Raw genomic sequence first — 15,401 nt, forward strand, 5'->3', positions numbered from 1 at the left:
ATCGTAAAAAAAAAATTGTGATTGTTAAATGAATCTATTTTTTTCCTAACCCTAGATTGCCATCATTGCTATTGCATCTGCTCTATTAGAACCAATTGACCCGCAGCTGATGTTGATGAATTTGAATATTTCATGAAGAAATCACACAAATTCTGTTCGCAAATGGCTGTTTTTAATTACAGTGCAATGACAGATATGAGGTCAAACATGATCTAACAATGATCTTATTTGAACAAAACCCATAGAAGATCTAATGGGAAGAGCGGGACCACGTCTCCACCATTGCAGAGCATAGGCCACTGTTTCTGAAAGATATACAAATATAAATAATGTCATACAGCTAAAATGATGTCTTTGCATTTATTTTGAATGCAATAAGTAACAATTATTAAATTGAAAATGCCTGTTATCAAATTTTAAGATTGAATATGATAATATTCAATGTGGGCTGATAATTTAAGCAGTAAAGATGCATATTGCATGTCTGATGATATTTTTCATTTTCATAGGCCACATTTCTCAGGCTTTTTCCTCAACCGGTTACATGTCAAAAACTTGTTTTGATAATTCAGAATGAACCCACATATTTTCTTTACTGTAAACCATACATATCCATTTAGTATAACTTTTATTAACATTAACAAATATTATTACATTACATAATGTTTAAAATATTATTAAAACTGCAATGCTGGCCATACCCACAATTGAAACTTGCTGCTAAAAAGAACCCTGAAATGTGGTTGCCTGCAGTATGACGTCAGAGTAATTTCATGATATTAAGCGTTATGATTTCTTCCATTCAATTTAAATTTGTCTGACCGTGTACAGGAGACTGAAGCTGGATTCCTAAGTGACTTTATGACTTTACTGATGGGTTGTGTCTCAGGAATAATTATCTTAGATCCTGAAAGGTCAGTTCAGTGACTGGAATTCCAATTGAACTCTGTGGACATCAGAAGGGTTTGGCTGACTCATAAAGAGTTATGGTGATTCATCTCTGTAACCTGCATTGGAGTCTCAGAGTGTGAATGGCAGGAAGTATCAGCAGGCCTCTGCCACAGACTGGGCGATCAGATGTGTGAGGAATAGCATTTGTGTGGAGTGTCCTTTCCACACTACATCTGTCTCACTTCAGCAGCTTTGCAACTGGGTCCAGGGTCAGTGTTGTTCATCAGAGTGACAGTCTGTCCTTCCTTTCACCAAGAGCTCATATTGGCATGTTTACAGATGAGAGATCTTTACTAGGACACTCAGATGGCACGGTTCCGAATTACACTGCATATTGCAATATTTTGGGGTCCAATCATAGCAATACCAGGCCGTGGTCAGGTGGCCTCTGAATGAAAATTGGCTGTATTTCAAAATTCTCTTGATTGTCTCAGTTGTTGCAATGGTGATGGGACACTTGGTTGGAGGCTAATCTGGAGGAATTTTATCTGCTTCAGAGGATACACAATTGAGGTTGGGACCTCCTGGATCTTGTTGAAATTGTGCTAAAGAGTTAGTTTACCCAAAAATGAAAATTAATTTCACTCATGTCGTTCCAAAGCCATGCAACTTTTTTTCTGTGGTTAACAACATTAGATGTTTTGAAGAATGTTCACAATGCTCTATTTTGTTGAAAATAGATGGTGATTGTGGCAGGGCAGGGGGCAGGGCCTGGTCGTGATTCCGCACACCTGGCCCCTAATAAAGCTGATTAAGCCCGAGAGGGATAAGGTCTACCGGAGACGGCAGTGCGGGAGAGAGTTACGGACAGCTTTCTGACACCTGTGTGTGTTTGTGTCTTTTTGGTTCAGTTTATTATTAAATTATCATTTGTATTTTCAAGCCAGTTTTCACCTCCTCCTTTACACTGGTGCCGAAACCTGGGAAGGTGGATGGATGCACCATAGTAGAGTCCTTGCCACTACCATCCACCCCAATGGAGCAGCAGTGGCCATCCACCAGGGGACGGAGGAGCCCGGCCCCTTGAGAGCGGAGGAATGGCCGCCGACCGCGAGAGGAGGATGGACACCTAACCGGAGCGGTCAGGGCCGCTGCCTGGGGTGAAGGAAACCCCTACTAGCCGCTGAAATGTGGCGGGGTCTAAGAACGCTGACCTCGAGTGGGGAGGGGCTCCTGGCCTACCGCCTGTAGAGGGAGAACCGCTCTCAGGGGCGGGGGAGACCCCTTCCGTCCTCCAAAAACGCGGCGGGTGTTCCGTTCACCAGGGGCTGGAGGACTGCCTCCGATCCGCACGGGTAGGCGCGGTTGTTGTCCACTAGAGGGTGGAGGAGTGGCTGAGGACCAAGCTACGGCGTATCATTGAACTGGTCTGTACATTTTTTATTTGATTGTTTTCCTCTCTCTCTGTACTCTCTCTCTCTCTCTCTCTCTCTCTCTCTCTCTCCCACTGCTGCTCCGCATTGGCCTTTCCCTCTCTTTTTAAATATTATTTATAGTATATTTTAAGTTGGTATCATCACCATTACGGTGTGTATGTAGCGTGCTTTTTTTGTTATTGTTTCCCTCCCCTTGTCTCCTCCCTGATCCAGGTAGACGAGGATGAGTTTGGGTTTGGGTGTACATCATGCCGGGGGCTCTCCGGCCTGAGAGATTGAGGGAGGAATATGGGAGGGCAGGGCCGGGTCGTGATTCCGCACCACATTCTGACACTTGTGTGTGTTTGTGTCTTTTTAGTTCAGTTTATTTTTAAATTATTATTTATATTGTCAAGCCGGTTCTCACCTCCTCCTTTCCCTTTTAACTCCTTTACAGTGATTTATACTGTGAAGCTCTGAAAAAGACAAAAATCACCATAATAGTACCATCAAAGTTATCCATCCATACAACTTTCTATATTTCAAGTCTTCTAAAGCTATACTTTATGTTAGTTTTGAGTGATGAACTGACCAATATCATCCCCCCAACCACACTTGCATTCAATTCAAGGCATTCAATTGTGTTGCGTTGTGATTGCTCTTCATTTTGTCAAATCTGGCAATGGATTTACGAAACGTAGGCAGGCAGGGAAAAAGTCTTTGTTAATCATGAGGGAAGCACTGCCTCATTTGTAAGGGTTAGGTTTACAGGGATGATTTTGTTTAGGTTATAGTTTCTTCAACCAATCAGGTAGTGATTTCCTGATGAATATTATTGAATCATCCAATCAGGTACAAATTATTCTTCCCCCTGCCATCCCATGTTTCAGAAATTTGCAACCTGGTGCCATGTTTGAATGCACACAAGCTTGTGTGAGATTGTAGATATTTGGTAGAGGGGAAGATTTTCTCCAGGTTGCAAAATTACTTAAGTTTCAGTCTGTTCATCCCACAAAACTATCATATGACTTCAGAAGACGAAATACAGAGCTATAGTCTTATAGACTACTTATGTCCTTTTTTGAGCTAACGTGAAGTCTGAGGAGCACATAAGTACAATAAATCAGTCAAATAGGAAGAATTAACATTGTAGCATATAGTATACTGATGAACCGAGTTGTTAAATTGTGCTAAGCCGCTTCAGTAACTTTGTTCAGATTCTGAAGTAATTGGGAGATGGCTGAATTCTCTGGGTAGGCAGTTCTAATAGAACTCAGCACCATGAGAAGCTGTTTACAGTAGCAGAAGTTAAATATATTATTAATATCATAGGTTTGCCCTGACTTAGAAGGGCCCTTGTGTCAGTTCTGCTGTGTGTTAGTTCAATATCTCAACAGGTTTCCTGGGAATTTGGAGTAGAATTGGTTCTAGCTGCAAGTTTTAATTATTCAGTGGATGGTGGCGGTACAATATTTGAGGTAATGGACCCTAGTCAGGGTAGACTCAGATGAAAACAAGGCTGTTAGGGATGGATTTTCTGTTCAATAGGTTTTAATGTCTTAAGTCACATCTTACTGTCTTAGTTCTTTGTGTTCTGGAAATTTTGGAAAAAGTCATATCTGAATGACACCATATTACACAATATTGCAACCTGTTGAATGGACTTCACATCTCTCACAACCTTGTTTTTATTCACATTAAATTAAATATGGCGTCTACCCTGACTAAGTTCCATGGTGACTCTGTTTGAGGAGCCCCCTCTTCTAACCCCCTTTTCTCGCTTCACTGCTCATCCAACAGTCTAAGCTCAGGCCAAATCTGCATGTCGCTGCCGTGACAACAGATGGTTGCTTGTGCAGCAGGTTTTTGGAAATAAGAGGAGGGAACACAATGGTGTGACTGTTGAGTGTGAGCGGCCATAGTAAAATCAAACTCATTTACATTAAATGGTCCCGAAATCATGTGCCCCGATTAAAAAAAAAAAGAATAACCTCAACTTTAGAATATATATTTACACATGAGTGAATTCCTGTGTAAGTGAATAAGAGCTCCTGATAACATTTTGGAGTTTCATTTACTTTGAAATGTGTATTTATCCCCTTTGTTCTTCACTAGCACTGAGCACAACTTAAAAGACCCTGTGGATTAGAAATGTTTATTTGCCTAGTATGATAGAGTAAATTGTGGTTTTCCTGTTTTTTCTTCTCAAAACACCAATGGATACATAGAGAAGTCAGTCTGCAGTAAATTTGTGCAATTCCATAGCTCCCCAAAGGCAATTAGACAATGGTGTACTGTTGAGACAATATCCTTTTTGTCATTTGGGTTTACATCCCGCTTGAGCCACAGTGGAAGTGTTGTATTTCCATGAGACTATAGCCCTAAATTGACCACCTACAAACACCAGCACTTTGGCTCTCCGACAGTTGGAATAAGGAATTCTTGGAAGACATTTTTTTTACAATCTCTCAGTATGTGGTATTTGTCTTGACAAAAAGTGGCATGATCTCATTCATTTTCAATTAGATCTGGTGACTTCCGGCGACACGAGTGAGAGCGACCATTGGCGACAAAATGTGGGCGTGTCCTGCGACTTCAGAAAGTTGAGAAAAGTTTAACTTTATGCAGATGAAGAGCGACTTTCGACAGCGACAACCAATAGGAGTGATGACTGAGTCTGTGGAGCTCACGTCATCTGTGTCCTGTGAGATAATGACGTTGAGTGCAGACATGATGGAGAAAAAGTTAAAGATTCTTTGAGCATTTTCACTGTTAGAAAACTGATTCCTTGTTTTGAATAATATCTTAGTTTTACTGGCACTATGTCTCATCTGTGATCAGATTTTTGAAGATATGTCTAGATGATCAGCAGTAAGAATGCCCACTAGTGACTTCACAGTACAGAGACAAGCAACTTCAAGTGATAAAGTCACTGCATGTGTGAACTGGGCTTAAGACTGACATTCTGATGGGCCATATTAAGTTTCTAAATTAACTATTTTTAGTCACTGAGGATTGAGTAATTCATAGACATTTCTTCTGCAGGAGGTGAAGATATGTTTTGAGAGAATCAATCTAACTACTGCAAGTTAAAATAGTGGCAGTGGTAGCACCAACGCAGAATTGCGACACGCCTCGACTTGCACATCCAGTGTAGACTGTATCACTAGATGGGTTTCCATCAAATGTTTCACATTTTGAATGTGCATTTCTGAAAATTTGACTAAAGAAAATGCGAAACATTGGGCATCATCTTAAGGGAGCCCGCTTTTATGTCACGGAGCATCTGAGCGACCTCTTTGCTTCGGGGAGAGTTGTATTTGCTATAATAAAGCAATTGTGCATTGTTATTAAATACTGTCAGGAGACTTCGCAGAATAAGTGCAATAGCTCACATAATGAGAGCTCAAATGGCTTTTCCCATTCGCGACAGCCTCCATATACCTGGCAGTGCCCACGCTCAAAACAGTTCTGGTGAATTGAGGACCCACTTTAACGGCGATATGTGGGTGAAGCACTTTCGACTAACCAGGGCTACGTTTCAAGAATTGTGTACTATGGTCGTTCCTTTTGTTGAGCTATTCACGTCAAGCTCTCGCACACCTATACAATCCTTTACAAATGGTCAAGACCCATCATCGTTCATATGAATAAGCTATTTCCATTACTTTTTAACTAATGCGAAAACTCTAGAAAATCCACCTCCTCCTAGCGCATTACATTTTATGCAAATTTTGAATTTATTTGCATATCAAGCGTTTTGATTCATTAGTGGATACAAAAAGATGCACTCAACATAATACAAAGTAATTTTCTATGTATGAGTTTGTATGTATTCTTGCATACATTTTGGTTCAAGCAAAGGTACATTCTTTACGTTTGCATAGACACTAAAACGTACAATACTGACGTATTTACAGCATCTGAACGTCATCATTTTACATATTAACACCTATAGAAACATACAAATGTTTACGTGTACTGTTTGAATTTATTAATATTTAATAATTTGTTGAATTAATCCGTTAATTACATTTAATTTATAATCAATGAGATTAGTTAAGTGCTATCACATTTATTTAACGCGGTTGACGTAATATGGCATTTTAATGGCTTCATTCAGTTCTGTGACTTCTGAAGCCATATACAACGTTTTAAATGGATTATATCACTTTAACCAAGAATAAACTTTAAAATGTTAAAATGAACAAAAACTCTTTCATCGTTTAATCATTTATTAAGCATTACATTTTATTATTGTTTCCTTTGGACACAAGGAGTTTTCAGAATATGTGAAAAAACTAAATAAATCACAAAAAGCACCATAAAATAATAATAAAATTAATACATGAATTTGTTAGCTGTAATCCAAATCTTCATATTGCTTTTGTGAAGAACAGAGCAAATTTAAGCCTTTTATTCAACGATCTCCATCTCCATCCACCATTGCGCCCGCTGTAACAGTCAACCTGTGTTGGTTTAGTTTTCAAAATTAAAAAATTGCCACCTCAAAAACAATACGACCAATGGTTTTACGGCAGTGATGCCGAATGCTCTAATGGCTCTAGAGTTTCTAGTGACCGTTTGCGACATGCCATATTCTGCGATGTATATGTTTGAATGAGGTATCACAGCGCCAGTGTACATCAGTACATATGTACATCAGGAGAAGGTTTACAGCAATTAATAATTCAAATTCCACTTTTTACCTCACACAATGCAATTGTATACTTTGGTACTGAATTTTGCCTTTTTCAGAATATTTATTTATTAGTATTATTTTTTTAATTAAATTGATCTACCTGTTATGTGTTTTATATGCTTAATAAATGGTTATGGTTAGGTTTAGGAGTAGGTGTGTGATAAGTGGCTGTATAATAATATATAAATGAATATATGGTATCAAAAATTGTAGCTTGATACAGTTTTTATATAGATTAAAAGTCGTTATGTTTAGAGTTTGGGGTTAAGTTAAGGGATCTAAAATATCTTTAAAACAGTAAAACATGTACAAAAATATTTATAAAATATTTGTGTATTCAAATATATTTGTAATGGATTTGTAATTATTGTATTTTTTCTAAAGCTGTAAATACATAAAAAGGTTTATGTTTTGCATGCTTTAAAATCCACATTCTATGTTTAAGTGCCTAACCAAACATACAAAAAACATGATCATTCAAATATTAACGTACACATAGCTACATATATTAACAAGATCAGGCTGTATTTGTATCTTCTGCAGCTATACGATAGGTTTGTGTGAGGAACTGACTGAAAAGTCGTTATTATGATTTATTTGTATGATAATCTTTACCTCCACTGAGCTGTTAACTCCCCATTAATTTTAGTTGCATGGAAAGAAGTGACAGTACAGTAAATTCTAAAAATGTACAAATTTCTTCTTTTGTGTTTCATGAAAGAAGGAAAGTGATGTGGTTTTAGAATGAACACAGAAGTTTTATTTTGTATCCCTTTAAAATCTAAAAGGGCGGTCATATGTTAATGTTTTGTGAATGTCTTGTATAAAGATAAATGCATTTATCTCTTTTAACAGCTTTCCTTATTGAGCGGGATGATATAGACCCTTTTAAAAAAATAATGCCCCCCTGAGTGTTTTGAGAAAAATACATAAATTCACTTTATCACATTGTCAATAAAGGCAGAGAATAATATGCAAGTTCTAGCATTTGATACTTCAATTTATTACCAGCCAGATGCAGACACACTTAGAAAGTAACTTGATTTATTTTGTGTGTGTGTGTGTGTGTGATTACATAGTGGCTGGGCATTGCTGGAGTAGTGCATGGCTCTTTCAGCCCATGGCTCTTTCAGCCCTTTTCATGTGTACTATGTGTGTGTGACCTTTATTTGATATCCCCTCTACTGAATTATGTTCTTTACCTTTGTGTAATACCCTGGTGTGATTGTCTGGCTCAATCTGAACTTCCGTATTAGCAGGGGATGTGCTTCGTCACAGCACGACAGACAAAATATTGCAATGTAAGCAAAAAATGGCAAATATGAAACACGTAGTTCCTCTTCTTGGCTGTATCATCCTGTACTGTTTACATAAGATGTTTACTCCATGGCAGACACTTCAGGTAGATTGATGAGAATCAGAGGTGTCTTGGCTTGTTAACTAGTTCAGTTTGATCCCTAAGATGTTTCTCAGCATATGGATGATGCGTTATGAGACAGCATGTTTGTGCCAGTATTACCTCTCTCTCTCCCCCTTAACCTCTTTCTCTGAAGAGAATAAGGGATGAAGTGATTATGCTGCGTTTTTCAGTGAGGCAAGAGCCTTTTGCTGTGACGGGACTGCTTAATGCTTTCTGTTGCGGTGGGGGCTATGCGCAGTGGAGCCGCAGTGGACCAAACTGCTCATGAGAAACTGGAAAAAAAATAAAAGCTCATTTTGAACTACCTGCAGCATGAATGATTTATCTTGTGGAAATCATGGTATTTGTATCATACCATCAGCAGCGTCTTTATGTATCCAGGCAAAACTGAACGCCTTTGGCAAATTTCTAAATTTAAGAATGGCTCCCTTTTATTTTATGACTTAGAATTTGAACTGATTTGGCCACACCTCACAGGATGTTGAATTAGAATGACAGGAAGTAGGGCTTGGTGATATATTGAATATTTCACACATGGGATAACCTCCTTGTGGTCGCGATTAGTTGTTCTCACTCTCAGTGGGGTGCGTGGTGAGTTGTGTGTGGATCACGGAGAATAGAATGAGCCTCCACATGCTGTGAGTCTCAGCGATGTCATGCACAACGAGCCACGTGATAAGATGCGTGGATTGACCATCTCAGAAGCAGAGGCAACTGAGACTTGTCCTCCACCACCCGGATTGAGGTTAGTAACCGCGCCACCATGAGGACCTATTAAGTAGCGGGAATTGGGCATTCCAAAGTGGGAGAAAAGGGTGGGGTGGGGGGTAAATAAATAAAAAATATATGGAATCTGCTGGGCTTCAAATGCTGTTTGGATGAAATTATGGTTCTTCTGATAAAAAAAACGAAAAAAACAGATAATGATCAAATACATAAATGGATGATTATCGATTATATATACATATATTGTCAATAGGCTGGAAAATATAGATATCTTTGTAGCAATATCACCCAGCCCTAATATGTATTGGAATTTACTAAATTGTAGTTCAAGGAAATACAACATGGTGATACAACAGAGGACTTTCATTAACAAGACAGAAAGAGAAGTGGAAGGCCAACAAGAGGATAAGGACATCAGGGTCTCTTGTTTGAGAAATAGATGCTTCACATGTCCTCAGCTGACAGCTTCATTGAATTCTACCCGCTCAACACCAGTTTCATGTACAGTAAAGAGAAGATGCAGGTGTGCAGGCCTTATGGGAAGAATTGCGAAGAAAAAGCCGCTTTTGATACTGAAAAACAAAAAGAAAAGGTTAGAGTGGGCAAAGAAAAACAGACATAGGACAACAGATAATTGGAAAAGAGTGTTCTTAATCCCATTGAGATTTTGTGGGATCATCTTGACTGTAAGGAAACAAGACAGCCACAAGACAGCCACATCTATGGCAAGTGCAACAGGAAGCGTGGAGTGAAATGTTACCCGAGTATCTGGACAAACTGACAGAATACCAAGGAGCAAAGCTGACATTGCTGCATGTGGAAGATTTTTTTGATGAACTCTTTGTAGTTTAAAATGTTCCATACATTTTTTTCAAGTTGTAATAGTAATTTTTCATGTTCTTAATGTCCTGATGAATAAAAGTACCAATTTCCTTCCATAAGAGCATAATCTGTACAAAAACTTTTGGCTGCCAGTGTGTGTGTGTGTGTGTATGTGTGTGTGTATATATATATATATATATATATATATATATATGTGTGTGTCCCGATTAATTAATCGCGATTAATCAGCATATACAAATATTTGCTGAGAAAGCCCCTCATATAACAATAATTCAATATATAAAGATTATACATATTTATATCAATGTATAATTATACATAGTTATCTTTAAATATTAAAAAATTATATATATATATATATATATATATATATATATATATAATACAAAATATTCAAATAATTAAAATGCATTACATTCTTGTAGCAGAAGATTTAATCATTGATAAGACAAAAAGCAGCTTTAGAATACAATGTATTGTTTACTATCAGATTATTGATCAAAAGTCAATCATTGGCATACAGTTCACAGTAATGCATTTCACAAGTGAATATGTCAATCAGTTGGAGATTTATTATGAGGGCTTGTTTAAGAGCTTGTCAATCTACACCTGTGTCAGACATGCTTGTGTAGCATCTCGGCTGCGTTGCATCATAAACATAAAATGTTTAGTTCACTGTTTCAAGTTAAATATAGTTTAATACTCAATCTTTAAACACATCTTGAGATCCCTTAGTTCGCATTTGCGCTCCTTCAAGTGTTTTGAACCCAAGAACTTAATGCATGTTTGCGTTGTTCTTCCTGCTGAGGTGTTTTCTTCACTGTATAAACTGCATGTTGCTCATACAGCTGAAATTTCACTTACTGCCCTCTGGAGTAAACAGGTGGTACTACAAGCTTGCATTTCTCAGGACCGTCCTTATTATGGTGTGATTAATTGCGTAAATTTTTTTAATGCATTATAATTTTTTGTCAAATTAATTGCACTGAATTAACGCATTAAATTGATAGCCCTGATATATATATATATATATATATATATATATATATATATATATATATATATATATATATATATAAAATCAAACCAAACTAAACCAAACCAGAGGACATTTCTCAAAAAATTCAGATCTTTGTCCCCATGTGCATTTGCAAACTGTAGTCTGGCTTTTTTATGGCAGTTTTGGAGCAGTGGCTTCTTCCTTGCGGAGCCTTTCAGGTTATGTAAATATAGGACTCGTTTTACTGTGGATATAGATAACTGTCTACCCGTTTCCTCCAGCATCTTCACAAGGTCCTTTTCTGTGTTCTGGGATTGATTTGCACTTTTCGCACCAAACTACATTCATCTCTAGGATAAAGAATGCGTCTCCTTCCTGAGTGGTATGATGGATGTGTGGCCCCATGGTGTTTATACTTGCGTACTATTGTTTGTACATATGAACGTTGTACCTTGAGGCATTTGGAAATTGCTCCCAAGGATGAACCAGACTTGTGGAGGTCCACAATTTATTTTCTGAGGTCCTGATTTCTTTTGATTTTCCTATGATATCAAGCAAAGAGGCACTGAGTTTGAAGGAAGGTTTTAAAATCCAGTTGAGTCCATTTAGCCTAATTGGCTAATTACCTAAAGGCTTGACATATGTTTTTGGAATTTTTCAAGCTGCTTAAAAAATCAGTTTTAATGACTTCAGCCTAAGTGTATGTAAACTTCTGACTTCAAATGTGTGTATATATATATATATATATATAAATTAAAACAACATTCTATTGGTGGAATTTCAGACGTTTCATCACGTTTACAGCATTATGCCGATAACCATACAAAATTTAATTATTTAAAAAAAGGACAATGTAAGAAACCCATGTTTACATGAAATTTGAATTAATCTGATTATTCTTGGATCATGATGTCAAATTGTACACTGGCATATGCACAACACACGCTCATTGGATAAGCTGGTAAGAATGCAGATAAAAGCATTTACATGCAACTCAAAATTGGGGTAATGGGCAAAAATCTATATTGAACACAGACAAAGTTAATTTGTGTTTTTTTTTTAACCATAAAATGTAAGTCAATGGGGTCCAAAACTTTCAAGCTCCAAAAATGAGAAAGCAGCATAAAAGTAATCCATATGGCTTTAACACAATCGGTCTGAGAATGTGCATGTAAATGCACATCTAATGTTTCTGTTAATCCCCCATTTATATTCTGGAATTAAATATAAAATACATTCTTAATTCATTTCTGAATGGCACATAATAATTGCAAGAGGGCAGTTTTTAGCATGGTCTGAATTGACCTAGGACACTGGAGACCCCGGTGCTGATTTGCCACTTACAAGCATTGTATTGTATCCAAAAGACATCCATATTGTCTAGCTCGGTTACTTCCTTTGAGAAAGAAGTATGCACCAGATACAAAGTGACATGGTACCATCACATCTTCCATGCCAAGCGATAAACACATTGTTTGTGCTGGTCAAAACAAATGGGACTGGAAGTAATAACAGAGCATTGACAGGGGAAAAGGATGGAGGAAAAACAATGAGGGGATTGAACAGAGGCACAGTGGGGTCCTGTGTCTTTTACTGTCACAAGGCCGTTCAACTCTGACACAGTTTGACTTGTCATATTAAACAGTCAAGCATGGAGTGTATTCATTAACATTTGTGGCAGAGATGTAGCGATGTCTGTCGCACTGCATGAGAAAGTTTGCAGTCATAAGAGACAGCAGACATAGAGGCGTGCTAGGCAGTGGATATGCTACGGTCACCACCTAGATGGGTGCCTTCTGCAGCTGCCTGCCTTTGGGGCATGTGACCAGGCAGGACACTGGCTGTGAGGAGACGCAGACTGAACTGGAGACTATCAGAGAGGAAGAGGATGAAATTGCATCTGGGGAAGAAGGGTAATGTGAATATTGGTTGGGTTTATTATTGGATGGCATTTTTATGCTCAGGGCAAAGTAAACTGGCACTACATTATGACTGTGGATGTAGGTTCAAAATGTATCAGTTCGGCTGGCTCTTTTGTAAGTTTAAGGGGAACCGACAAATGAACAGTGAACTCAGGAGGGTGAATGCATTAAATAGTTGCAACGTTTTTGCACACAGTATCTCAGTATAAAAACCGATGTTACTAACCACCCACAATCCAGTTTAAACAGGTGCTGAAATACTGCTACGCTGTAAGAATTAAGTAATTGTTATTCTTTTTACTGCAAACATGTCTCCTTTCTGTGGTAATTAGGCTTATTTCTGATTGTGCCTTATTCATAAAACTTGGCGATATTTGCCTGGCACAATTTATTTTGCTCTATAAACCGATTTTTCGTAACGTGTACATTTTCTTTTAAACATGACTGCTAGGCTTGGGATCGATGCCGTTTTCAAATATCGATAATCGGACGATTTTCTTAATGATTATCAATATATATATTTATGGATTTTTTCATATATAAATTGGCCTGCATGTTGCACAATAGTCTTTTTGTTTTTTATATATATATATATCTCAACACAACTTTGGTAAAGTTTGAGAGGCAAGGTTAATTAAAATGGGTCGAATGCCAGACATGTCTGGTGGACGACACGGCCGTGTTCTAAAATTCAGAACAATTATTGTCTATGAATTGTTCTATGAACCAGAGGTTTTAAAATTCTACAGCGCCACTGAGCTCAACTTGCATAGTTTTCCATTAAATTTGACCCAAATCATTACCAAAGGACATTTACTATTTTTTATTTTTTACTCTAAAAAATAAAGAGTTTTTGGATTATTTACTCTAGTCATTACTGGATGATATACTGTATTGTTTATGTGTCTTTAAAAGAGCCTATATTTTTCAGTATTTTCAGTTACAAGTAAGTCTTTTTGTGGGTTGATAGCTTGATTGATAGACCTTCAATGCTACATACAGGGAGATTGCATAATAAACGTCGCCATTTCTAATCGTTCAGTTTGCACAGTTATACTAGTTTCATACACTTACCTGCAAACTCATCAGTCACTTTGTTCATTCTTGAAGAAGTAAAAAACCTTCATAACTGAAATCAGCTCGTAATGTGTGTGTGTGATATCTGCCTTGTTAATGCTGTGACCGGCTTCAGTAAATGTTATGTGTTATATAAATGTTATGCACCCTTGTGGTCTCCCAGAGCTATTACATCAGACTATATTGAATGGAATGCAACTCGCCATGAATTGAAAGCACACAAATTAGGCTTCTAATTCAAATGTCGGCTTATGTTAATATTTCTGCCTCGATACGCCCCTTGTTGTCTCCCGAAGCTATTACGTCAGACTACATTGAATGGAAGGCAGCTGGCAGTGAATTGAAAACACACAAATTAGGCTTCTAATTTAAATGTCGGCTGATGTTAATATATCGATGCCTCAAGAATTTATTGAAAAAAGCATGCGCCGATCAATAATCGATATATCTATATTATATGACAACCCTAATGACAGCAGTTATTCATCAAATGATAGATAAGAGTGTTATAACCAGGCATACATCGCAGTGGAGTGATATGTGGCCAGATCATGCTAGTCTGATGCATCGCCCACTACCTAGCTTTCAGAAACTACCTGCAAGGTCTGGAATTGTTCCATGCAATTTGCATTTTGCTGTTACCTTGTTTGCATAATTCCATAATTCAAATAAATGCTGCTATCAACAGATGCAATTCATTTACGGTGAATTTCCTCTTTAGAATCTATGAATGATTATTTTCATTTCTCCCTTTCTTGTGACGTGGACCTAAAAAGCCTAAAGCTGGAGAGTACTGGCATATTTTTCCCTAACTGTACATGGGTGACAGATCTCTTGCAGCATTCTGTCAAAAGAGATCCAACTAATTGACATGAATGCAGAGCTGCAGTTTTGGTTCTTCCTCACTTTACACATAAAACGAGTTGCTGAGAGGACTTGACCCTGTAAACAATGTCTGCTCCAGATGTTTCAGTCTGTGGGATATAGAACAGGGATTTACATTATTCAGACCATGAAGCTGTTTTGTTTCTGTAAAGGAAAAGAAAGTTCCAATGGCTAACAACTAAGATTCTGTTTGATGATCTTCACAGTCTTTAGGGTACATGTTTGATGAAAATAACATATTTGGTTCATTTAAAGCAATTTCAGATGCTATTTAATGTCAGCTAAGTGAAATAATACCTTTGTCTTAAACATTTTTTTAAGTACATTTCCAAATTAGAGTGACTTTTTGATACCATATTTGACTGAATATTATGTGGACTTTCGAGTGCTCTGATTAATGAAAAACAAAAATCAATACTCTCTAAAAATGGTGTGACCATTAGCCATTTTTAAAGCTATTGATGACTACCGCTTTGACTCGACAAAGAAAACATTACAATGGAGTATATGTGTAATTAGT

The 15,401-nt window shown here is 37.5% G+C and overlaps 1 protein-coding gene across 15 annotated transcripts in view; it reads left to right on the forward strand.

The window, feature by feature from the left end:
• Window positions 1-15,401, forward strand: part of plekha7b (pleckstrin homology domain containing, family A member 7b) — a 155,497-nt gene that overhangs the window by 5,272 nt on the left and 134,824 nt on the right. The window contains exon 1 of one of the 15 annotated variants that reach the window (XR_007972591.1): window positions 12,645-12,910. The exons of the other annotated variants lie outside the window; for them this stretch is intronic. The gene's annotated coding sequence lies outside the window, so the exon portion shown is untranslated. Of the gene's footprint in view, window positions 1-12,644; window positions 12,911-15,401 lie in introns of those variants that run through there. 15 annotated transcript variants of the gene reach the window in all.

The sequence above is a fragment of the Xyrauchen texanus genome, chromosome 2 (assembly GCF_025860055.1).
Source record: "Xyrauchen texanus isolate HMW12.3.18 chromosome 2, RBS_HiC_50CHRs, whole genome shotgun sequence".
NCBI classification, from domain to species: domain Eukaryota; kingdom Metazoa; phylum Chordata; class Actinopteri; order Cypriniformes; family Catostomidae; genus Xyrauchen; species Xyrauchen texanus.